This window comes from Melanotaenia boesemani, chromosome 14 (assembly GCF_017639745.1).
Source record: "Melanotaenia boesemani isolate fMelBoe1 chromosome 14, fMelBoe1.pri, whole genome shotgun sequence".
In the NCBI taxonomy this organism is placed as follows: Eukaryota; Metazoa; Chordata; class Actinopteri; order Atheriniformes; family Melanotaeniidae; genus Melanotaenia; species Melanotaenia boesemani.
The window spans coordinates 19,108,591-19,133,067 of record NC_055695.1 but is presented as its reverse complement, the minus strand read 5'-3'; the positions used below and the strand labels follow the sequence as shown (position 1 = coordinate 19,133,067).

Here is a 24,477-nt window from a genome sequence, read left to right as displayed (position 1 = left end):
ACTCAAAACTTTTTGATGGAGAGCTTGGCAGTATGAAGGACATCGCAGCGAAACTGGTGGTGAAACCAGAGAGTACACCAAAGTATTTAAAGGCAAGACCCGTCCCATATGCCATAAAACCGAAAGTGGAGGCGGAACTTGACAGACTGGTGAAGAGTGGAGTGCTGCAACCCGTGACTGTGAGTGAGTGGGCTACACCAATTGTCCCAGTCATGAAAAAGGATGGCACACCAAGGATTTGTGGTGACTTCAAGGTAACAGTGAACCCTGTCTTGGTCACAGAACAATACCCATTACCACACATTGATGACCTTTTTGCAGGTCTGGCTGGAGGACAGAAATTCAGTAAAATTGATTTGTGCCAGGCATATCTTCAAATGCATGTTGATCCAAATTCACAAGAATTGCTAACTATTGTGACACACAAAGGACTGTACAGATACAGAAGGCTTCCTTTTGGGATCACATCCGCCCCTGCACTCTTCCAAAGAGCAATGGACCAGATCTTAAGTGGATTACCAGGAGTCCAGTGTTACTTGGATGACTTGCTCATCACAGGACCTGACGAGGAATCACACTTAAAGAATCTGGATGCCACATTACAGAGGCTAGAGGAATATGGGTTGAAAGTCCGGAAAGACAAATGTGAATTTTTCAAACCTTCCGTGGAATATTTGGGGCACGTGATCGACGGCAATGGACTCCACAAGGCACCATCAAAGGTAAAGGCCATAGTGGAAGCTCCATCTCCACAGAACATAAGTCAGCTGAGATCCTTTCTGGGGTTACTGACTTATTATGCCAGGTTTGTGCCTGATCTGGCCAACAAGCTAAAACCACTTCATGCATTGCTGAACAAATCTCAGCCATGGACATGGACAGATACATGTGAATCAGCATTTAAAGAAGTAAAAATGGCTCTCTCCACATCCAACGCTCTGACACATTTTGACCCTACCTTGCCACTCCAGTTGGCATGTGATGCTTCACCTTATGGGGTTGGTGCGGTGGTGTCACACATCATGCCATCAGGTGAGGAGAGACCAATCGCTTTTGCATCAAGAACACTGAGCAAAGCAGAAAGTAACTACGCTCAGATAGAACGAGAAGCCCTGTCAATAGTTTTTGGGGTGAAGAAGTTCCACCAATATCTGTTTGGGAGGAAATTTACACTATTGACAGACCACCGGCCTTTGACCTCTATCTTTGGCCCCCATACTGGTATCCCCTCGCTGGCAGCCAGTCGTATGCAGCGATGGGCACTGCTCCTGTCAGCACATCAGTATGACATCAAGTACAGACGTTCAGAGCAGCATGGAAACGCTGATGGACTCTCAAGACTTCCGCTGCCAGTCACTCATCCTGTGTCAACACAAGGAGAAATCCTCTACTTCAAAGAAGTTGCTGATGTTCCATTAACTGCAGTTGATGTAAAGAAACATACTCGCACCGATCCGGTCATGTCTGAGGTAATGGAGATCATTTCTCATGGAAGAGGGGGAGAAATGACAGCAGAACTAAAACCCTATATGGTGAGGAGAAATGAACTTACAGTTCAGTCAGGTTGCTTACTGTGGGGTTATCGTGTCATTATCCCGCCACCTCTGAGAGACAAAGTGCTTGAAGAGCTCCACTGTGGACACTGTGGGGTGGTGCGAATGAAAGAGATCGCTCGCAGCTACTTCTGGTGGCCGGGGTTAGATGCAGCTATCGAGGAAAAAGCAAAATCTTGTACTGCATGCCAAAGACTCAGGAATGTCCCACAACTGGCACCATTACATCCATGGGACTGGCCTGAAGAACCATGGCAACGGATCCATGTAGATTTTGCTGGCCCAATGGAAAATCACATGTTCTTGGTTGTAGTGGATGCCCACAGTAAGTGGCCAGAGGTGGCAGTTATGAAAAGCACTTCCTCAGAAAGAACTATTGAAGAATTAAGATCTATCTTCAGCCGTTTTGGCTTACCACAACAACTGGTCAGTGATAACGGCCCACAACTAGTATCAGAGGAGTTTGAGACATTCATGAAGGAGAACGGTATCCAGCACATCAAGTCTGCTCCATATCATCCAGCCACAAATGGACTTGCAGAAAGATTTGTACAGACAATGAAGCAAGCCCTCATGTCCTCTAGGGGTGTACAGTCCCTTAACAGACGCTTAAGTGCTTTCCTTCTGTCATACCGGAACACCCCTCATTCAACAACAAAGGTGTCTCCTGCGTCAGCTATGTTCAAGAGGCAACTTCGTACCCGGCTTGACCTGCTGAGACCTCGTAAAACAAAGGAGGTTGTACAACACCAACAGAGAGCTCAGGTTGAGAGACGATCAAAAGCAAAATCTAGAAGCTTCAAAGCTGGAGAGCAAGTTCTTGCCCGGAACTACACTTCCAAAGATAAGTGGACACCAGCGACGGTAATCACACAGACTGGTCCTGTTTCATATATGGTGGAAACAAATGATCATCTCATCTGGAGAAGACATGTTGATCAACTATTGCACACATGTGGCTCACCGGATCCTGCACCCCAGCCACCATCTTCTAATCTGGACAGCCACACATGCAAAGGACCATCTGCAAAATTAGAAGATCCTCTGAAACACCTTGGTACAGGAGACATTGTCTCTAAACCACTGGACTCGCCACCTGTGCTTTTGTCTGACATCTTTCCTTCCGGAGAGGGGCTTGTGCAGTCCCCATCCAGTGATGCTGTGACTGTTGCACCTTCGGGTCACCCTTATCCAAGGAGAAACAGACGACCCCCCGACAGACTATCTTATTAGTTTAGGAACTGACCCACAGCATTGGGACAGAATAATTCCCAGGGTTCAGTTGGACAGAGAGGTAGTCTACCCTCTCTTTCCTAGTTCAGCCAAATGGTAATTTAAGGAAGGCTAGAGTTCTTTAGTTATTAAAGTTGTTGGATATCTACTTTAAGAGATATAACCCAGAATACCTGTTATAATGTTTAACTTTGCACTGGGGAGTTTCATGATAAGGGGGAAGGAGATATGTTATGTATTGACGTTTATAAGTAGTCAGACTTATTGTGAAAGGTCTGACAGCACTTCCTTTGTTTTGTATCGCCACTTCCGTGTGACTGAGATATACTGTTGTGATGCCGTGAAGAGCAATACACGAGCATGAAGTAGACCGGGCTCCGTGTCGTTTTTATTAGTTAGGACACTCCGTGTGCAAGTAACGATATAACACTTATATAATATTAAGCTTTCTTTCAGGACTAAGTGATACTCTTTTAGACCAGATGAATGCCATTTCCTTTCCAATTGCCCTGAGGTCTGTTTTAAAGCTTGAAGCTCTGAATTAGACCAAGGAGCCTGCTTCTTCTGACTGCTTATATTCTTTTTTAGAGGAGCAACGTTGTTTAGTGTTGTGCACATAAAAGCTGTTGTTCTGTCAAATTGATCAACTTGTGTCGGAGTAGAGCTGGGATGGATGCTATCTATCATATTGACAAATGGCATTGTAGGAAATATTGATGAAATTGATTTCTTAAATTTGGTAACAACACTATATGGCAAACATCTACTATAATGAAATTTCTTCTCAGCTGTTATGTATTCAATTAAAGTAAACTAATAAGTTATTAAATTATCAAACATAACAGGGTTATGAGGAAAAAATTGTTCTTCACTATTATTGACACGTATGTCAGAACAAGATCAAGAGTATGATTATGAAAATGAGTAGGTCTGTGGACATTGTGTGAAAAGCTAATTGAATTTAATATAGAATTAAAAGCAAAATGAATTTTAAAATCCCCCTGTACAATGACTTTATCAGTATTCTGCACTAAGTCTGATGAGAGGTCTGAAGAATCAGTCAAAAACTGTGAGTAAGGTCCAGGTTGACGATGCTAGCAGAATTGACTTTTCTATTTTCCATTTTGGGTGAGATAGACTGAAAGTCACGAATTATAACTAATCCTAGGTCTAGAAATTATCAATAGCCCTAATTCAAAAATAGCTGCCACACCTCCTCCTCGACCTGTAGTTCAAGAAACAGGAAAATTTAAACAATTCTGAGAAATCTTAGATATCTTAAAGTGCCCTTGAGGAAAAAGTTGTAAATTCGTGTAGTTTCACTTCTTCCACAAAAGGAGAAGAAAACAAAACAAAGTAATTCAGACATTTGTATGCTTTAAGGAACATGTGAGTTCAAATTTGATACTGAGTGCAAAAATGATCTTTTTTTCATCTGTTCCTGCCCTCCATGAAGAGGCGAGGTCTGGTTTAGTCTGGAAACAGGATGTGGGCAGGAAAACTGGGCAACTGCCACATGCCATGGAGCCACTGGGGCTCATTTGCATAGGTTATGAGTGTGTTTGGTGTGTAGCTGGGTATCCAATGAAGTGCATGTGTGTCTCTAGTTGTCCGTTGTTTACGTGTATGCTCGTAAATTTTTGGTTCATGACTGTTTAGTGAAAAGCTGTGCTTGTGTCTGCTCAGCATGGAAGACTGTTCCCTCCCCCGCTTCAAGCATAACTTACTTTTCCTGGCAAAGCACCCTGCGTGGCATCTCCTCTGGCAGTGTCTTCAGCCCACCCTGATGCATTTCTCCTTCTGCCCATCACCAGCCTGATGTCTTACTCTTTCTGCTCTGGCAGTGTGGGAGAAACATACAGAAAAAAAAGAAATGAAAAGAAAAGAAAAGATGAGAAAAACAGAAAAGAAAAAAAACAACATATCTACCCTCAAAATTGAATAAATCTTTCTCTGCATCATGCTATCATACTTTAAATAAAACATATGGTAAGCAATGGTTGTCAAAGACATTTACCAAACTGTAGGCCTATATGCACTGAAAAACCTTCATCTCAACTTGGAGCACTATTCGCACATTTTTAGGGTATATTATGCAAAGTTTAGTCTTGCTTAGTGACTTGTATCCACTCTACTATCTTTCACCTCACTTATGCAATATTTGCACTTTTTTTTAGTTTTTAAAACATGAACCTAATGTTTTTGTTTGTTTGTTTTTTTTTTAGTCTATTTTCTCCCGCTTATACCATGTAACTATGATGATTTTTGTGTTCTGCTAAATCGTTGCTGACACCCTCCTAGAATAATTGTACTTGGATACATCCTGGGTGTGCTAGTTTTAACAGATAATTAATAATTAACACATTTGTTACCAAACTCCTACCATTTATAAAATGCACTTTTAATAAAATCATAATTTACTGTAAATTTGATTAATTCCTAACACCTGGGACTATAGCAGTTATGTCATGGGTTTACTCGTCTTATCTCATAGGACAATTCATCTTTCGAAGAGTGGAGCAAATCTTCACAATGGCAAACAATACATAGCAGATTAACCTGGCTGCACCCTTTCTTACTTATATGTGGTGTCTTGTATTTTATCCATAACTTGCGTATTTTTGTCTCAAGCATAACACAACCGTTTAAGCCTCTGGTATGACACTTACTGGTAAACTTTTCCCATCTTGCAATCCTGTTGGAGTATAGAAGCTGCAGTTCTGCTATGAGGCCTCTGTAGACATTAGGTTATAGCTTAAGGCACGGACTTTCAACCACAGTCTCCATTTACTGTCAAAAAATCTCCTTGAAAGGCATTAAATTCCCCCAAAAAGACTTATGACTTAACTTGGAAAAGGGAGCTTGACTTTGAACATGTATTTTTTTTCTGAAAATGAGACCACTTCATACAAACAATGTGTGACACAGTGTATATACTCCAACATACACATGTGGAACTAAGTGAAACTCCTTGCCTGCTGTGAAACCACACTACTGGTTATTTTAGTGAATGTTTGGTTTTAGTCACTGAAAATGAGGGTATGATCCAAACGGTCACCCTGCATCTTTTCTTCATTCTGGCTCAGTCTGCTGGAAAGTCTGAATTCCTCATGTTACGTTAATCAAATAAATAAGCCCAGAGGGAAAATATGAGCAACACAGGCAAACATCAGCACCTTAGTTTGAGTAATGAGCATCTCTTGCCTGAGAACTTGGCTTGTTTTGTGCTGACATGTATCACCTATATGATCAATGATTGATGTTGTCTGCCTATGTTTGTTTTCATTCCACAAAGCCTTTTCCTCACAAGTGATTAATTTTCTGGACTCTTCACAGTGGGCTGTAATTTCTAACAGTCAGGCTTATTTGACGAGTGTTTTGAATTTCCGTAAATTTCTGCCTACACTTCAGTACAATAAAGATGAATGGAATTTTATTTGTTTTACTTAGTAAGTTGACAAATCTCTTCAGGATTTCTTTTCAGAAACAGTGTTTTCCTTTCCTGTGACCATTTGCAGTTTGTGTTGTCAGTAGTTTATCAAACAGGTACATTTCTTTTAGCATTAAATCATCTTTAAGCTCCCCGAATCTAGGCTTAGTTGGTTTCTGATCTGTATGAAAACATAACCAAGCCAAAAAAGAGATTTGACAGCAGAACAAAGGCCCCCAAAACAGCAACAAGTACAAATGCTATCACAGTCAAATGCAAGGTTGCACAGAAATATGAATATGATCTCTTAAATTTGTATTTCTGTAACAGTAACAAAGCTTCCAAAAGCCTTCAATAGCCCAGTTACTGAAGGAAAGTAAATTATATTAATGATGTAGTGCACCCTTTGCTGCTGTTAAAATGAACATTTTCCATTTTTTTTAAAAATTGCAATTTTGTGGGTTAGACAAATCTAAATATTCCCCCTACTGGTTAAAACCAGGTTAAGTTTTTCATGCTCAAGTCTAAGAAACCCTGCCCACTGAACATATCAACAATTTGCCATGGCCGTATTTGTACTTTTGAAGAATGTAGAAATAACAACAGATTGCATTCTTTCCCTCTCCTCATATGGCTCATATGGTTGCAGATGACCGGATGGTCTCAGGACTGCAACACACCAAATATGTTTGTGTGAAATATACACTTTTCACAGGAGAATTTTTCCAACATTGTGGAGGTTGAGATATATATATATATTTTTTAAGCCTGCTGTTCCACACCCTCTGACTCATCATACTAAGTTTGCAAGATGAAGTAATGACCTAGCTTGTTTGTCATTGATGTTAAAATGACCAATTTAAAATGCACCAGTTTATTGTAGATTTTTCTCACTGTCCAGATGATGCATGCTGCCATTAAACTGAATTTGACCAGAATTAAGTGTTGAAATGTTATTCCTATTCTTATCCTTGTGTATTCACGACCCACCTATACCCACCCCCTGCTCATCCCATCACCCCCACCCTTTCTCAGCCTCTTGCACTTTCAAAAAGATTGCAGTGGGTGGAGTTATGCAAGAAGCAGGGAGTGTAGGTAGGCTTGAAATCAAGTGTGCAGACTGCATATCAAACCGCAATATATAATTTTCATAACTGTTTCAACTTATTCTGTTTCCTACAGGTATCCGGACATGTGTACATGTTCATACAAGTTGCTTTTTACTTCAGTAATTAGAGTAAAATTAACCTTTTTTAGACCTTTATAGAGATTTACTGTACTTGGCAGACACAGCAACATTGACGCTTAGTGCAAAGTACATTGGATAATGAAAGTTTTCCTCTTCTGCTATTTGACTGAACAGGTGGTATAAAGTGCCTTTTTTATTTTTAAACTATTTGTATGTGCAGAAACTGAATAAATAAGATAAATAGGAACGATAAAAAACAGCAGTCGTAAACCCAAAAAGCTAAGAGTAAAGCTTTGGAGTTACAATGAACCATATATATGAAATGTGGTCCTTTGATCCTTTCTAATTGTGATCTAAAAACATGTATTTATGCAGTTTTAAGCACCACAAACAAAATTGCACTCACTTGCAATCCATGGGGGTGGAAGCTGAAATCTCTGACAGGTATCTGTAAAAATCTGAGTAAATAAAAGACAGTGAATTCTGAGTGTGCACTGTGAAATGACAGATTGCACTGATCAAATATGTCGCTGTGAGTTACTGTAAGAGACGGAGAACATTGAAGGGGCTGTTCTCGAGCTCTAAACTGCTTGTGTAAGACATTATCTAACTTCAAAGAGAACACAAGAATTTAATTAATGAGTGTTATGTCTGGACACACCATGTGCTTTGAAATACGGTCTAATCTTTTCTGCTGCCCTCTAATCATTTTAGATTTACAGCAGGGAGCAGTTAGAGCCACTGAAGAGGGACATCAGTACATTCTTTGATGAATCTTTTTAAAATACTTGCTGTTGGACTTAATGGCATTAAACTGTACTTTATAACAAAGTAGAGTTATTATATCCAGACTCTTTCTCCACACAGAGGTCTACGATTTCCTGATTTCAGAGACACTTTAGCGGGACAGAGAAGTTGTTTAGACCCAGTGCTGAGGGGATAAAAATTGTGACTTTCTATGCACAAGATGCTTTTTCTGCTGAGCCCCTGTCACTCTGCAGAGTCTCAAGCTACTGTGCTTGCAAAACACTGCCAGCCCATCAGCTTTATTGACAGAATATCTCATGGGTTGAACATAGTGATATTTTCATATATTATCGTGATACAAAACATTTAAAAGGGAATATGTCATGCTTTCATTAGTTTAAATATTCCCTAACATTAAAATATTTTATCTTTACGCTTATTCCAAACAAAGTTTAAAAGAAGATGCACTTTTACATATTTAACAGTTGAGAACATGTAATTAAAAATTCTCTCCACAACACTGACATTAAACTTTAGGACACAAATCTATAAATCTCTCCCTATACCTGCTTTTTGTTGAACTGCATCCACCTACAAAAGCATGTACTGAAGCTGTTAAGCTTCAGTGTAGTTATAGTACATACTTAATTATAATGAGTAATATTATAATTAATGATATTCACAATAAACAACTGAATATTTCAAAACAGAACAACTTTTTGTCTCTTTGGAAACAACTGTTTTAGAGCTGCAGTCACCCAGTCGCTGTAGCTAGCATGCAAATATTTCATAAGCCAGCATCATGAAAACAAATCCCCAACATATTTCCTTAAATTCCAAACTTGATCCTGGCATATAATTAACTAATATTTTTTTAAAACAGCCCATGGTGCAAGCAGAGGAGGAAACTTGTCAATTAAAGCGGCACTACTGAACTAGCAGATTTTAGCACAGTGGCAGGATCCTAACAAAGGCTAATTGGGCATCCATCATGCATTTGGTCTCTTCTATGAGCTCTCTCCAGCCAGTTAAACACAGTCCAATGTGGACTCTTATATTAACTCTTGCTCTGTCACTTTCTTTCCTTATTTTCCTCACTTTCTCCACTGGTTTCTTTGTTTACTCAGCCATGGTGTGCATCCAAAATGGCCATAGTGTTGATATCGAGTTGCTGGCATGTGATGTGTTGCCATAAAGCAAAATGCAGTTGTGATGCTCCAGGCAGGAGCACAAAGTTGTGAAGTGCAGTGTCTCAGCCCTGGGACACTGCAGGGCAATGTCAGCTCCAGCAATGTGCTTGATGAATACCGGTTTGGCATCAAAACAAGTCAGAAGCACATAGTTTCTAAGTATCTTTTTTATTGTCTTAAGGGTTGAGTTTTGAGAGAAGCTCATAAGTTTGTACTACATTATAAGTTGCAACTGTTGAACTGAAAACAGACACCATTGGTGAAAGTTTAATTTGGTAAATGAACCATATTATCATTGTTAATTGAGCATACTCTATCTGCAACATGAGAACTGTTCATTTAAAAATAATTTGATTTAAATTGAACTTTTAATGTAATCCCATCCACAAACAAATTAATTTCTCATCAGAAGCCAATATTCTGTATGGTAATACTTAAATGATTTTTCTTCTCATAGTTTCATTTATTTGTCAGAGTTGCCTCTACTTCACCTGTAATAGTCAATAAGCAGTTAAGACAATCATAAGACAAACAGATAAACACAATGGATGCCTTTCTGCATCCCAAAATTTAATCCTGAACCTGGAATTTCCTGAAAGTACTGAAGCACCTGCATGAAAGAGCAACAGAGAGACAGTGTTTCTTTAAGGAATCTTTCACAGAGGAAGATGAAAATCTGCAAGGACAGAAGACGAGGAAGTGTAGATGCATATGTGTACATGTCAAACCGATAGACACTTGAGTGAGACAGAGAAAAAGAGTGAGACAGAGGACAGAAAGATAAGGAGTAAGATTAAGACGAAGAAAAAACAACATTGCATTAGACACTAAGAGCCATTCCGCGCTCGCTAAAGGCTAATGCAATTGCCACACAATAAGAGTGTCTCAGCGGAGGCTGTAAAAAGAACTAGAGAGGGGAATGTAAGAGGAGAGGCAGGAGGGAAGAATGGAGGGAGGGAAGGAGGGAGGGAGGGAGGGAAGGAGGAGGACTGGCAGCTCTGCCTTCAGACTCTCATATGAATCTCTTGGGACAATGGTTGAAAGTCTCTCTCTGTGTTACTGTAACTCTGGGCTGAGTTGTTCGGTACTTGCTGTGTCTCCCGAGTGATTTATCAGGTTTGAAGGGAGGAGAGACGGAGAGGGGGGAAACAACATCAGTAGCAGGCAGGCAGCAGTTACCAGCCAGCTGGCTGGGTGTGTTAACTCCACATCTGACCTCTATGGGAACAGAGCAGCGTACTCTCCTTTCCTCTCTTCTCCCGGCAGACTGTGGGAACAAGGGGACAGAGCCTCACTCCCACCCCCCACCCCTCTTTCTGCTTCTTGTTGGGCTATCGAGCTCAGGGAACCGGCCATGGACAGAGCAGGATATGACAGGACAGCTTTGGCAGCGAGACCTCAGCGGGAGACCCGGGCTCTGAGGATTGCACTGCAGAATGATTCTTGGACACAGCTGGCTCAGTCAGGCAGTCATACTTTTTTCTTTTTTTTTCTTTTGTCAGTTATTAGCCAGTCAGGTGGTTAGCTAGTCAGCCAGTAAATCGGTCACTGGGATCTTTCCCAAAAAAGTAACTCTTCCACTTTGTGTATATCCTCAATTGAACTCTGAGGTAACTCAGGCGTAACCATTTAGCACGGGAGGACCTGTGGGCACGGTGAGTCACAAACACTCCTCTGTCTCTCATACACTTTTTCCCACACTTCCTTCTTCTGTACGCACAGCATTCCTTTTACAAATTTTATTAGTTTTCTGCCTCACCTTGTGTAATTTTTTTCCTTTAGCAGCTGACTTTTCACAAACACATGACAGCAGATCTGATCAAAGCTTAGGTGGAGTTTATAACATTAGATTTATCAAGAGTCAAGCATTGATCATTCAGTGGTGACATTTGAGAAGTTGGTGCATCTGTGTGTGTCACAAGTATTATATTTTCCATACAGAGTTTAATCATGTTGTTTATGAGGGTCAAACAGAAAAAAGACAACACAGTGGATTCCATGAAGCCGAATCACTAAGTACCTTTTAAAGGTTGAATGAACCTGACTTAGATTTTGATATCTGTTAACAAAAAAAAAACAGATATTTCGCACATACCTGCACACACACAAACACACACACACACACCTGCATGACTTCTAGAGGCTGTACCAGCACTCTTTCTCGGTAATCTCATGACTGTGGGGGGTTTTGTGCAGAGCCATAATATCACCACTGCTTGGAGAAGGAGTTTGATTTGATAAACTGACCCTAAAGTCAAGTGTACAGAACATTTTTCTGGACAAATAGTTCAAATATTTGAGCGTGCTCCAAGGCTTTAAATGTGTCTGCCAAATCAGCGAGTTGTTCTCATGTGTAAGAGTCATGTTATGCAAGAACAAAGCTAAAACATTCATAAAAGTTGCATAATTGTAGATATACAATCAGTATAAAGATAATATCAGAGTAAATATTTCTTCTTTTTCCTAATGCATTTATATTCCTGCTATTATATCAGCCATGTAGTTAAATCCAAGCCGAGTATGCAACATAGTGCCACATGTTCGCTAAGAAATATATAATATTCAAAATATTTGAATGTCTAGTGTACCATCTGTCATGTTAATAAATTTGTGTTTTTACAAAGAATTTGTGATGAGAAATGACAGCAAGTCAGACTTTGTAAAACACAATTATTGCTAATATGCTAGCCAAAATATAATCCATTTATGTTCTCATGTTTCAAATGAACTTTAAATCAAAACTGCCTCATACCAAAAAGTCCAGATTCAAAAACAGATGTTGACATGGGCGTTGTCTCGCGAACAATGAACAGATGTTTGCCATCAGAGTTTAGCTAATTTTGTTGTCATCAATACACTCCATGTGAATGCAATATGTGTGACTGCACGCCTGTGTTTACAGGCACGACTAAGTAGGTTTTTGTGTGTTTGTGTGTGTGTGTGTGTGTGTGTGTGTGTGTGTGTGTGTGTGTGTGTGTGTGTGTGTGTGTTGATGTCTTGTGTGGAGCCAGATGGTCCCTCACATGGTTTTCCTGCACTTTGTGTGTTCACTGGTTCCCTCAGATCAACTGCAGACTGTCCAAGTGGATTGGACAGTATGGTTTCCCTCAGCCCTTTCAGCCCGGCCATGCGCCTACCACAGAAAATTTCTGTCTGAGCCGAAGCAATCACAGCACACATCCAAAGCCATCTTAGCCAGCAACCAAATGAAGGAGCCTTTGATAGACCCCGACTGTTGCATATTTACTTTTTATGACCAACCAAGCAGTAAACAGCTTGCGTTGTTGGCACTGGAGCAAGACTTAAATACAGGCCTGTTCACACATAAACATACACACATGAATAAAAAAGAGAATTTTAAAGAAAACAAAAACTTATGAAAGAAATGAATAATTTGAACTTCACTGAGTGACTCTGCCAACTTGATCTGTTTGCAGGTTGCTGATTTCATAATCAGGTTTGTTGTGCTATGCCTGGCTGCTGCAGATGCAGCAACAGCAGCAGTAGCCTCCAATTGAAGCCATGTGTGGTGGAAAAACAGGCCTCGGTTTGTGGAGAGATCGCATGCTTGAAGTGGGAGGGAGCCTGTCGGTTACAGAGGTCACAAGCCGAACACACCAACTCCTTTTGGCCGTCTCACACGCCATGCTGACGAATGCATCTCAGTAGTTCCTCCCAAACTTCTTTCACTCCCTCTGCATTTTAATCAGAAACAACTGAAAAGGTTTATCGCCCACCTGTGCTGTTTTTCTTTCACTTTGTAAAGGACTCCTGGCAGGTTTCTGTTGTTACGATGGTGTAGAAAACAATGGGAAATGCAGGTTCAGGGTGTGTCGCAAATGTAGAAAGTGGGTGGCTGAACTAGCTGCCGCCCGAAACTTTATTAGCTTTGACTCTACTAATAGCAGCATTGGCACATGGCACCCTCAGATGAACCTGGCATTTTGATGTTGTTGTGTCTAAGTATATTTCCTCCACCACATCACCTGATCACAATTTCACACATGAATCAAACCGTCCACCATGCATGCTTTTACCCTCTCACTTTCTCCGTCAAACTCCTCCCTTGTTCTCCAGCTCCTCTCACGTTCCTGCTGAAAGACCTTCCTTCCAGACCAAATGTTATCAGCGCAGCCACAGCTATTAGCTAATAGCTGCAATAGCTACTACTATCAGATTTAAAGATAACCCATGCCAGGCTTTAATGCAGCCGTGCCATTTCCCCTCATGCATTATAATCGATCATGTTCCTGTCAGAGCGGACGGAGAGATCATTTTTTCATTTCTCCTTTGCTCCTATAAGCGGTGAGTCATTGCCTCTTTAAGGATAGCATTTTTGCGATTTATCAACAGGCACTTTTTAGCACAAAAAAACCCAAAACAAAACAAATCTGTTTAGTCTCATATGTCTCACTCCATTTAGTTTCTAAGAAAAGGTTGGTAATGATTGATTTTTGCATGAAATTACATCTCCACCAAATTGCATTAACGCTATGTAAAGTGGATTATTGTTAATGGGACATGTGAAAAAGCCCCTGCGTGATGCCTGTTCCCATCATTAGTCACATGTGAGAGCTGGTTTATTGAGACTGAGTGATCTAATGAGCTGAATAATGAAGCTCAGATCCAGTGAACTCTTGTAATGACTTTTTAATTCTCAGGGACTCTTTAGTTACCTACAGAGGTGCAGCTGATTGAGACAAAGGCTTTGTGTTTATCCGTCAGTTGTGTCCAGCATCTGGAAGGGCCTGGTCTGAATTGAATTGTTAGTGGTGGAGGGAAAAGATGAGCACTTTAAGGAAAAGCACTTTATGAAAATTAAAAACACATAAATGAAGGTGCAGGCTCATTGCTTTTTAGCCTGTTTTTACACCTGAAAATGATGTAATTTTAGAAAGCTTGATGGAGAGAAGTTGAAATTCTGATTGCATTTTAATATGATGTCTGGTGTTTTGATCAAGGCGATCACAGGAGCTGGCCATTGGTCCAGAGGAAAATGTATACAAACTTTATAGAAAAAAAAAAAAAAAGGATGAAAAATTATACAATACAGTTTTCTTTCCTCACTTCTCAACTATGATACAGTTTTTTTTTTACCTTTTCTACTTGTGCTGTACTTTTGCAACTGCTTATTATTCCTCTTCCTTCTCATCTGCTGATGGTTATAGTTTGGATTTAGAAGTACATGGGTGGGGTTGGATGTTAAAAAATCCATTGTTATGATTAGAAAACTATTAGAAAAGCTGGTCTCACATGACACAACACTACTATGACGAAACAACTGCCAACCAAAATGCTATAACCTCACAATTTTTAAGACTGTATTGTAAAGCCATTTTGTGACAACATTTTAAGTTACTTTAATTTACTTAACTTTAAATAACTTTAAAGTTAAGTTACCTTGAAAACACTGGTGGTGAGGACAGGTTGGTTTTTCAGCTTAGCAGTCATGTCCATAATACCATCTGCCAGTCTTATTATTATTATTATTATTATTATTATTATTATTATTATTATTATTATTATTATTATTATTATTACACAAAATATTAGGGGTAAGTTGTTTTGAGTGATCATACACAACCACACTTTTTCCAAGGATCAAAAGCAGACTGAGGACCCCAAGCCCCTCCTCCAGGCAACCAGCAGCCACCACAGAGCACAGAAGCAGGCAGTCCACCGCAGGGACAACCTCACGCCCACCAAGACGGAAGCAGAAGAAGGCCGCAGCCAGAGCCCCCACTACCAGTGTGAGACCCAGGGGACCCAGGGCAGGGTCCTACCAGTCCCACCTGGCACCGGCCCCCTGAGCATGATTTAGGAGCAGAACTGTCAGCCCCGCGAGCCTGAGAGTCTATTAAATATCTTCCTATAAAACTGAGCTGATAATTCAGACACTCATCTGGCAGTTATGTAGGAACGTTTGGTTGCATATGAAGCATGTCTTCTGTGCACTTCAACTACAAAAGTACAAGCTACAACCCAGGACTTTTCTAATGTAGTTTCTACTTAATATAGCTTTTAGTCTTTTTCTCAAGCACACATTTTCTCATAATCGTCTCCGTCTCTTGTTTCTCCTTCTCTGTCAACATTCTCTTGTATTTTGTTTGAGGAGGGAGACAAATCACAGTGGCACCAATGTGAGAAATGCACAGTGACGTCAGTGCTGCATGGCTGGATGAGAAGATATGAATCTCACACCCGTGGTCACCACCACATATATCACAACATCTTCAGTGTAAACACTGCCAACTGCACGGAGTAGAGTTACACCAGAAAGTGCTTTTCAGCAAATGGTGTGTGGCTTTTGTCATCCTTTAACAAAAATGGAGGACGAGGCAGAAAGAGCAACATAACAAAGTCCAACCACCAAGGATGTCTAAGGCTTTATTACAATTAGGTATTGTTTATATTTTTATATATATATATATATATTGTAGTACCTTTATACATTTGATTTTAGGGCACCCAAAAGTCTCCTGAATTCAATGCTGTTTCCTCCAGCTCTCCTTTACTCTTTTGCCCAACAAGCAGAGTGCGTGAATGAGGTCAGTTTGTTCGGCTGGAATGCAAACCTTGCTCTTTCTAAATTTGGTGACTTATTCATATCTTCTGTCTTCGTACAATAATAAGTTCCATAAGGCTGTAAATTCTTTTCATTCGGACTCACACAAACAGAAGACATTGCATTAGACTTTCACAAAGAGTCACATTTAGCAGCAGCAGCATGTAGAAACTATGTCAAACTGAGCAGTGTAGAATACTGACGTTTTATCATACCACAGTGTGTTTTATTTTCTATTTAAGTAACTTTTTTTTCACCACTTCATTATGTTTTCTTAAATGTGCTTTAATGCATATTACAGAAATAACATTTTTGCTCTTATAATTGCTGCATGTGATCTCCCAATGCCACCCTGTAATTCACCTTCTTCACAGTAATGTCACCAGCCATTCATTCCTTCCTCGTATTGAGGTTCACACCTGGTAAATAAACACAATGACATGCCAAAGTGCAAGAGAGCATTACCACTGCCATCATTCACCCGCACTTTCAGCATTTTCTTCTCTTTTCTCTCAGACAGCACGCTCCAACTCATGCAAGCAAAAGAGCAACTGACACACAGGCAATCCCTCATTCCACGTTACTGTTCACTCAGACATGTCTTTTCTCATCTCACAGCACAGACAAACATATTTATTCATGATTCCTGTGTGAGGAGGGGCAGGCTGTTAGCACTATTTGACAGGACCAACATGTTTTTCTGTCTGGAAGTAGTCTACATGCCTTTGTAAAGTTGTACAACGTGTACTGTGGCTCTGTGAAGGAACAGTGAAAGTCAGTTTGTCAAAAATGTACAAAGGCCTCTGGGGTCAGTTCAGTGCATACTGTGATGATTTTATGTTGATAAAAAACTGTTGGCTGTGGTTTTTTTTTTTTTTTTTTTTTTTTTTTTTTTTATAGTTTTTGGCAACAAAAAAATGGAGATGGGATTTTTTTTCTGTCTGGTTTTCAGCAGAAAAATGCTAACTTCATTACATTTACAATGAGATCAAGGTTTGGGTTAAAATAGAAGATAGTCAAGTTATAAACTAGCAATAATAAAACCAAAACATTTTAAAGCAACCACATCTCTTCCTTCGCAAAGCAAAGAGGAAAACTAAACAGAGTTTTTGGATCTGTTCCCAGTCAAAAAAAAAAAAGTAATTTAAAAAACATAATGAAAATAGTTTAAAATTTTAAAAAGTGGAAAACTGTAAGGAAAAATACCCTCTACATATTTACATAAATAAGTTCTAAAAATTTTTCACAGAAGCCTTTGACTTTATTTTGCCCTATTGGATCAGTTAAACAACATGCATGTATTGTTTGCAGAGGATGACCAGATCAAACTACCTGGTAGTTGGGTTCAGCCATAAGCGAGTAATTGGAATTTTAGCCTGGAATCTACACAAAGGGTTTTTGAACTTTGAAGGCACTTTTTTTTTTTTTCAAATCTCACCTGATTGCAAGAAAACAACACGCTGACTTGGATGAGTTGAAGATTCAAATTCAATAATTTATTGTCATTGTCAGTAACAACAAAAGTACATTTAGAGCATCAATCAATCTATTGGTATACCTTTGATGCAAGTACAAGTGCCTTTCATAAATGCAGTATGCAGAATGTAAACAAAATACTCAAGCACTCAGGATTGTAAACAAGTACACTAATATAAAGAATGCAGACACAACGGCATGATGGAAGGCAGAGTTTTTATGAATATTTAGTGTGTTTGCTGCAGCAATGCAAAGTACAGGTCAGAGTTATGACAGGTGTGAAAAGGTGAAGGATGAAGGATGAAAGGGGAGAGGAGGACAGTGTTCATATAGCAGTCTGATGGCCTGGGGGTGAAGGCTGTTAGCCATTCTGCTAGTTCTGGTGGAGGAAGGCAGACATGTTCCATACTGTTGCCTCTCCTCATTAATATAACTGCTCTCTGTTTAGTAGCATTTAGTGATTTTTGTATTGTGGTGAAGTTGATCTAAACTGCAGAGAGAAACTAATTTTCCTTGAAAAATAAATAACATTGTGTTGTCGCACAATATGTGTTTCGCACTTGTACCAGCCCCAGCAAAGAAGCCTTTATTTATTTATTTATTTATTTATTTATTTATTTATTTATTTATATTATATTATATTATATTCAGCCAAGCTAACTCATTGTTAGCTTGAAATGGACATTGTATTTTTGTGTGTGTGTGTGTGTTTATTTTATTTTATTTTTTTGTTTGTTTTTTTAAGATAGGTTTGTGTGAAATACTTATGAGCAGTCAGTGTCTTACTTTCAGTAGACAGCAGTCAGAGAACCCTCAAACAGTGAGGAATGCTGATGGGGAGCCAAGCTAGGAGCTGCATAAAAGCTGCATAAAAGTTTTCACCTTCAAAATCAACTTAAACCTCAAAAATGTAATATCTGTTTATGTTCTGTGTTGTTTTGCGTCATAGCATGCATGGTGAATGCTTAATGTATTCCTCTTCTGAAATGCTGTGACTAATCCCCAACATACCAGCTTTTAAACCCATAAAACTTAAAGAGAAGACTGAAAAATTGCAAACTTTCACCACTTTTAAAATCTTTGCCAAAGCAATGCCATGCAGTTAGCTAACAATTCTCACACAACCTCTGACAGATTTAGCTGATCAACAGCTGGATATGTTGGTGAGTCACCGTGCAAGCCGTGATGCGGATCTACATGGATGTTCAATAGTGGTGAAAAAACTGTCAGAATGGCTGATGCTGAACACGAGAAAAACAAAACTGACTTCAGAGACACAGCACAGACTTCCTACTACTTTTCATCAAAAGTGAGTGCATGTAGCTGCTTCATTTTTTTTTAATTTCTAGCATCTATAACGTCAGCAGTCTTTTAATGGACCACAAATGCTTCAGTATCGCTCAAAAAGGCCCAGCAGCACTGAGGATACGCATGATAAAAAACTGGAGCGTGGAGTTGCTTGTGTTCTTTTTCAGAGTCACAACTGAGAGCAATCTAGATGTTCGACTCCCACAGCAGACAAAAAGGCTCTTTACCGAAAAACAAAAATGGCAGGAAAAATTTTGGCTGCTAGTTTCAGTTTTTTCCCTTTTGCAGTTTTATTGCCCGGTGCAGTTTAAGTTTATTTTTAATTTTATTTAATAAATTTAAATTCATTGTGTTTTTTTCATATTGCACATTTGTATGTTGTCACAAATATATTTTTGTTATTTATACAGTATTTTAACTATTTATAGTATTTTGTGTTGAAAACAAATACCAAAATATTCTCTAATATTAAATTTAACAGACACGAACTGTCTCAGTCTGTCTGACTCAGAATAATCAGGTTATAAGGAACGAAAAAAATAATAATATGTGATGGTAATGTGGAATCGCATCTCATTATAGTTGACAGTCAACATAATTTAGACTGTAAAATGAAGTGAGAGGAGATGCAGATGATGAGCTCCAACCATCTAGAAGAAGATACCAGGTTCCAAAGTTCAATAAAGTAACACTGAAACACTATTTCATACATAATTCAATTATAAAACTAAACTTAGAACTTTGAGGAATCCAGTGTGTGTATTTTATGATGTATTTTGCATAAGTGAGCAAATTTAATGTGTGTACTGTTTAAGTATTCTATGTAAACATCTTGCTGACGTGATGCAAAACAAATCTCAGACATGTGGCTGACAATAAAGGTGTATTCTATCGAATCGCATCATATTGTACCGTATCGGATGAATGAAAAGTGAGGAAAGAGGAACAGTTGTGACTCAGCCCTAACCTCCTCCTCCACACTGCTAAACAATCCTGTCATTATTCCTTCCCCACCAGGGTGGGCCTGGAATTTTCCCTGCAAAACAGCCTGAACAACAACAACAAAAGATAATAATACCTGGCCGTGTTATAATTTTGCAAGAAGGAAGCTGTAAAAATAATAATAAAAAAAAAACAGCAGCAGTTTGTTTTTTCTTTCTGTTCCCTTGTGATCCCTTGCTATCTACAATGGAAAACCAGTTTACTCTGACCTGAAATCTTCTTGATTAATCTGAGACCAAACAGAACCAAATCCATTTGTTGTAGACTGCTTATTATTTGCTGAAAAAAAACAGCAGATCTCCTTTTGGTGCCTGTTCTCCTTGGCTGACGTTTTATAGTGAGTTCTCTGTTGTCCAGGAAGACCAGACAGCTTACTGCCCCTCGCCACTTCAAACAAGAAGTGTTTTCTTTTTGCCCTTGACTGGCTGGTAGCTGGCTCTGCATGTTCCGACTAGACTCCAGACCTGCTATTTCCTGCTGAGCTGTGCAACAAAGAACTCTGCAGAGTCATTCCTCATGTCGCACAAATGTAATTTTTTTGTTACAGATATTAAGTTGCATCATCTTTCATTTCAGGACTGTATGCTTGGTCCGAAGTGCATCATAGATTATCATCAAGTTCTAATGTAGAAGTTTTTGTTTCTCGGTGTCTCAGAGTCATAATGTATCCAAAATCTTTTTTTCCTCTATCTTTCAGGTCACAGGTGTTGCACAGCTGCTGCAGAAGAAAAAAGGCATATGGAGACCAGAAGGATTCAGAGGCAAGGGAAGGGCAGAGAGGTGCAGAGGGGTTCAGCCTCTTCCCTGGCTGTGATGGGGAGGGTTCCTGGCACCGTGATTTGATGCACAGAGAGAAACAAAAATCACATTGCCAGGGATTTCCACTCCTTCACAGCTCAGCAGGTGACCTATGCTGTCCTTAAATTTCCACTGTGGGATGCATCTTTTGGGCTCTGGATGTTACTGTAGAATCAAAGATCAGACAGAAACTCTCAGCAGATTTCAAAAGATTAACTTGTGAAATCAAAAGCTCACATGAAAATCTATGAAAGAATGCTTCTGCCTTTAAAAATGTCTAAATGCTTTGAGTGCTGAAGTTAGGGTGCAGCTTTCTGAAGTTCAGACTGTCTTCACTCCTCTCTAATATCCCAGAAATGTACGAGTCACACAGCTTAACATGATAAAAATCTCCTTTTTGGAGGCAGAGCTTGTTTCAGCTTCCAGATCTGAAATATCTCAACAAGGAAATAATTCAGATATGAAATGAAAACTTGAATCCTCCACAGGCATGACCCTTTTAGAGAAATAAGCTCTAGAGCCCACCAACTTTACCAGTGAGCAGTCACGTAAAGGTCTGCATGAGTTTCTGCTCCCTCAAAAGCCAGCCACCCATTTGCTAAAGGCACAGAGCTTAGCTAATTGGTGAGCATTGATCCCTGCTATATGTTGTTCACAGTGGCTAAGTTCAGTGCCTGAGGTGAAATAGTTTATTCGACGTTGGGGATTTGTTCCGGTGAATGGACAGCACTTGATGATCCTGGATATGAAAAAAGAAGGAGGGAGGAGGAGAGGAAAAGAGTGACAAAAGCTTAGGCGGAAACAGAGGAAGGTGGAAAGGCTGGGATTGTGGCTCTCTGTGTTTTCTGTGGACCAAAAGCAGGCTTTGGCTATGCAGTGCAGTTCAGACTTGAGACAAGCTGAACTATTTAGTTGTATTTCCCTGAAGCAAAAACTGTCTCAGCCCATGCACCTAGCAAAAATCACCATGCATACCAAATGTATTTGACAACCTTTGTTGCAGCTTTAATGTGGACTGAAAAATGTCACTGATTTTATTGCATTTTTAGGAATGTGGTGCTAAATGTCAGACCCGTCTGCGCTTGCAGGTTTCGTCAGGACTGCTTTGCCATTAATTTAGGGTCAAAAGAAAGTCAAACTTCCTGCAAATAAATCCCTCCCCAAACCTATCAAGGCTTTTATCTAAAATAATGTAAGTGTTTTTATAGTTTTTTCACAACCAAAAATTTATCCAGCAGGTAAAGAGGAACCAGGATGGTAATTCTATGCCTCACTGGGTTCCTTCAAAAACAATATAGTTTAATTTGCAGTTCTAAAAATGGTTATCTTAAACTAGTATGTGGTTTGAAACAATTTTAGCTCCTGTTTCCTCCCCATAGGCTGTACACCTGCTGAGGAGTAGCACCCATGCGTATGAGTTGTGTATGCAGATGGTGGGCCTATTTATTACAACAAATAGAAAATAAATAAACAAATAAAGAAAAATGTATAAACCTAAAATATATCAGATTCTGGCACTGAGAGATAATTTTTTCCATAAAATTAAGCAAAATTTGTTATCTCATCTGACAGTAAACAGTAGAAAAAATGTTATAATTAAATATTCTTTTGCCTTCTTGGGCCTATTTATTTAATAAAATCTACCACTGTTGTTTTAGCATATTTGGGCACATTTTAGCAGTTGATTCAGTAAAGATTTCTGAAACTATTTACCTGTTTGATGTCTTTTCACTACATTCTGAACACTGTATTCTTCTTATTAGATTAGATTAGAAGCTTGTACCTAGAAAATGATTTCTGGGCTGTGCCCTCCCGTGCCTACTGAACTGGTATCAGTGTTTTACCTAAAAACTGGCTCAGTTCAGCAGGAACAGGAGTGGAGCCCACTGACTGGGGAGATACGTCCTGCATGACAGCATCAATCTACAGTGAACATACCCCAACACAGCATAGATTCAGTGTTTCAGCCGACGTGTTAATCTGAGCACTGTTTCCTCATAGCTGCTTGGGACACTTGATTTGAGTCAATGCCCTTGGTGAAAATTAAACCTGAGCTCTCCAACTTGTCATGTATATGCATATATGTCATATTTATATGACAGTGAGTTGTCGTTTGAATACTGTTGCATACTAATGCAGCCTTCTAGTGGTTCTGCTCTGGCCTCGCGTTTATTTCTGCAAACACCTCTCTCAGTCTTCGTCTGTCTCCCTCTGACTGGAGTTCAATGTGAGGTAATCCCACTGAAATGTCGGCTATGCCTGTGTAATTGATTTTACCCGGCAGTTCCCGTTTACATTGATTGGGAATGTGTGCAAAGCTACTTCCTCACCACTCAGATTACTCACAGCCAACAAAGGAAGCGTACTCTGTGGTACATTTTATTTCCAAAGGAGAGCAAGAAGCTCATCATGAGACATGATGAATCTACTTTTATCCATCACCACCACTGATAATGACAGGCACCATAAAATGTATTCCTGTTTCATTGAATTTAAGGAGATAAATGCTCCATTCAAAGCTGGAGGAGATTATGCAGTGAAAGTACAGACTGTGGTACTATGCTGATTTCAGGGCATTGTTCACACCAGGTGGTACCACCAAAATGTTGATTATGATATGTAAAAGTGTTTAATTACACAGAATGTGGAAGATAAGGATGTATTGTGTGTGTTATTCTGAATGTTAGCATGCTTACAACTATGTTTAACAATTTGGGTTCTGATTTGCTTCCTGTTTCAGGTGTAATCATCATCTTTTTTATTATAGCACTAATCTAAGTAAGATTTAAAATAATAAATATTAAATGAGCCTAGGTAAGACGTCTTTCAGTTTTTTTATTCAGCATCAGAAGATGATAACATGCGTCACCAGGAGGGAAATAAAAAACACTTTATGTCCCCTAATGGATGATTTTATCATTTCTTTTCCATGTAGAACACTGCCTACACTATTACACTACATGCACTTGCTTTAGTAGTACATACATTTTGCCATTATAGTGTATAGAAAAGTGTAAGTTGTACACTCACTAGAAAAGATCATTGCAGTTGTTGACCATACTTATGCTAGTTGGTGCAATGAGAAAATATTTAGAAGTTATCAAGCCTTAGGTCAAACATTTCAAGCTTCATCTCTATGATGGTATCAAAGCACATAAAGACTAAACATTGGCATAAAAGTGGAGTCAAAACCTGAAAAACCTAACCTCCTGGAGCAAGCTGGATGCTTTTTTATTGTCACTACTATATGAACATGACTATATGAGTTGCTATTCAGGCAGTTCAGCTATCAGTTGTGTGTGCACAAATTGTAATTGCCCTTATCTCCACCTCCACTGAAGCTTGTTTAAGCTTGTTTATACTTAAGCATGTATACCTTGAGGATGTATTGTACCAGAAACTGAAATACAGAATTTTATACTCGGTGGAAAGACAAAAGCAGTTCTCACAATGATTGCAACTGAGCATTTGATATAAAAACTCCAGATGCTGACGTCTTCTAAACACCTTTTAAACTATTTTTTAAACAAATGCAGTTTTACTTACAACAGTGAGATTCTGATGTGTTAAGATAGCAGTAGCTTGTGTATCCTCACCAGATTCAAGCAGTGATGGCCTCAGTCTGCAATCAGCTGAAGAAAAATCAGTGTCGCCTACACCCACAGAAGTTATTTACTGCAGTGTGTCACATATGCAAGACCTCAACATTTTAGAAACCTTCAGAGTTGGAAATAAAAATGCAACTAAGCAGTTAACTGCATAAATAAAATATTTAAAAAAAAACATATAATAATATTATTTAAAAAAAATCAGGGGTGTCTGTTAATAATAATAAAAAAAAAACAACAAAAAGTGAAAGGTTCAACATAATTTTTGATTTCTCACGTTAGATTCCATACTGATTGTTCCATGGATCAACATCAAAAAATAGACAATGCACCACAATTTAAAAAAAAATAGACACACGTCCACTTAGATAGTGTCGG

General features: G+C 39.2%; 1 long non-coding RNA gene across 1 annotated transcript; it reads left to right on the top strand.

The window, feature by feature from the left end:
* Positions 1-10,408: 10,408 nt before the first annotated feature.
* On the top strand, positions 10,409-23,309 carry LOC121653741. Its single transcript, XR_006012848.1, has 2 exons — positions 10,409-10,997; positions 20,391-23,309. It is a non-coding gene; the product is annotated as an uncharacterized LOC121653741 (long non-coding RNA).
* Positions 23,310-24,477: the final 1,168 nt, after the last annotated feature.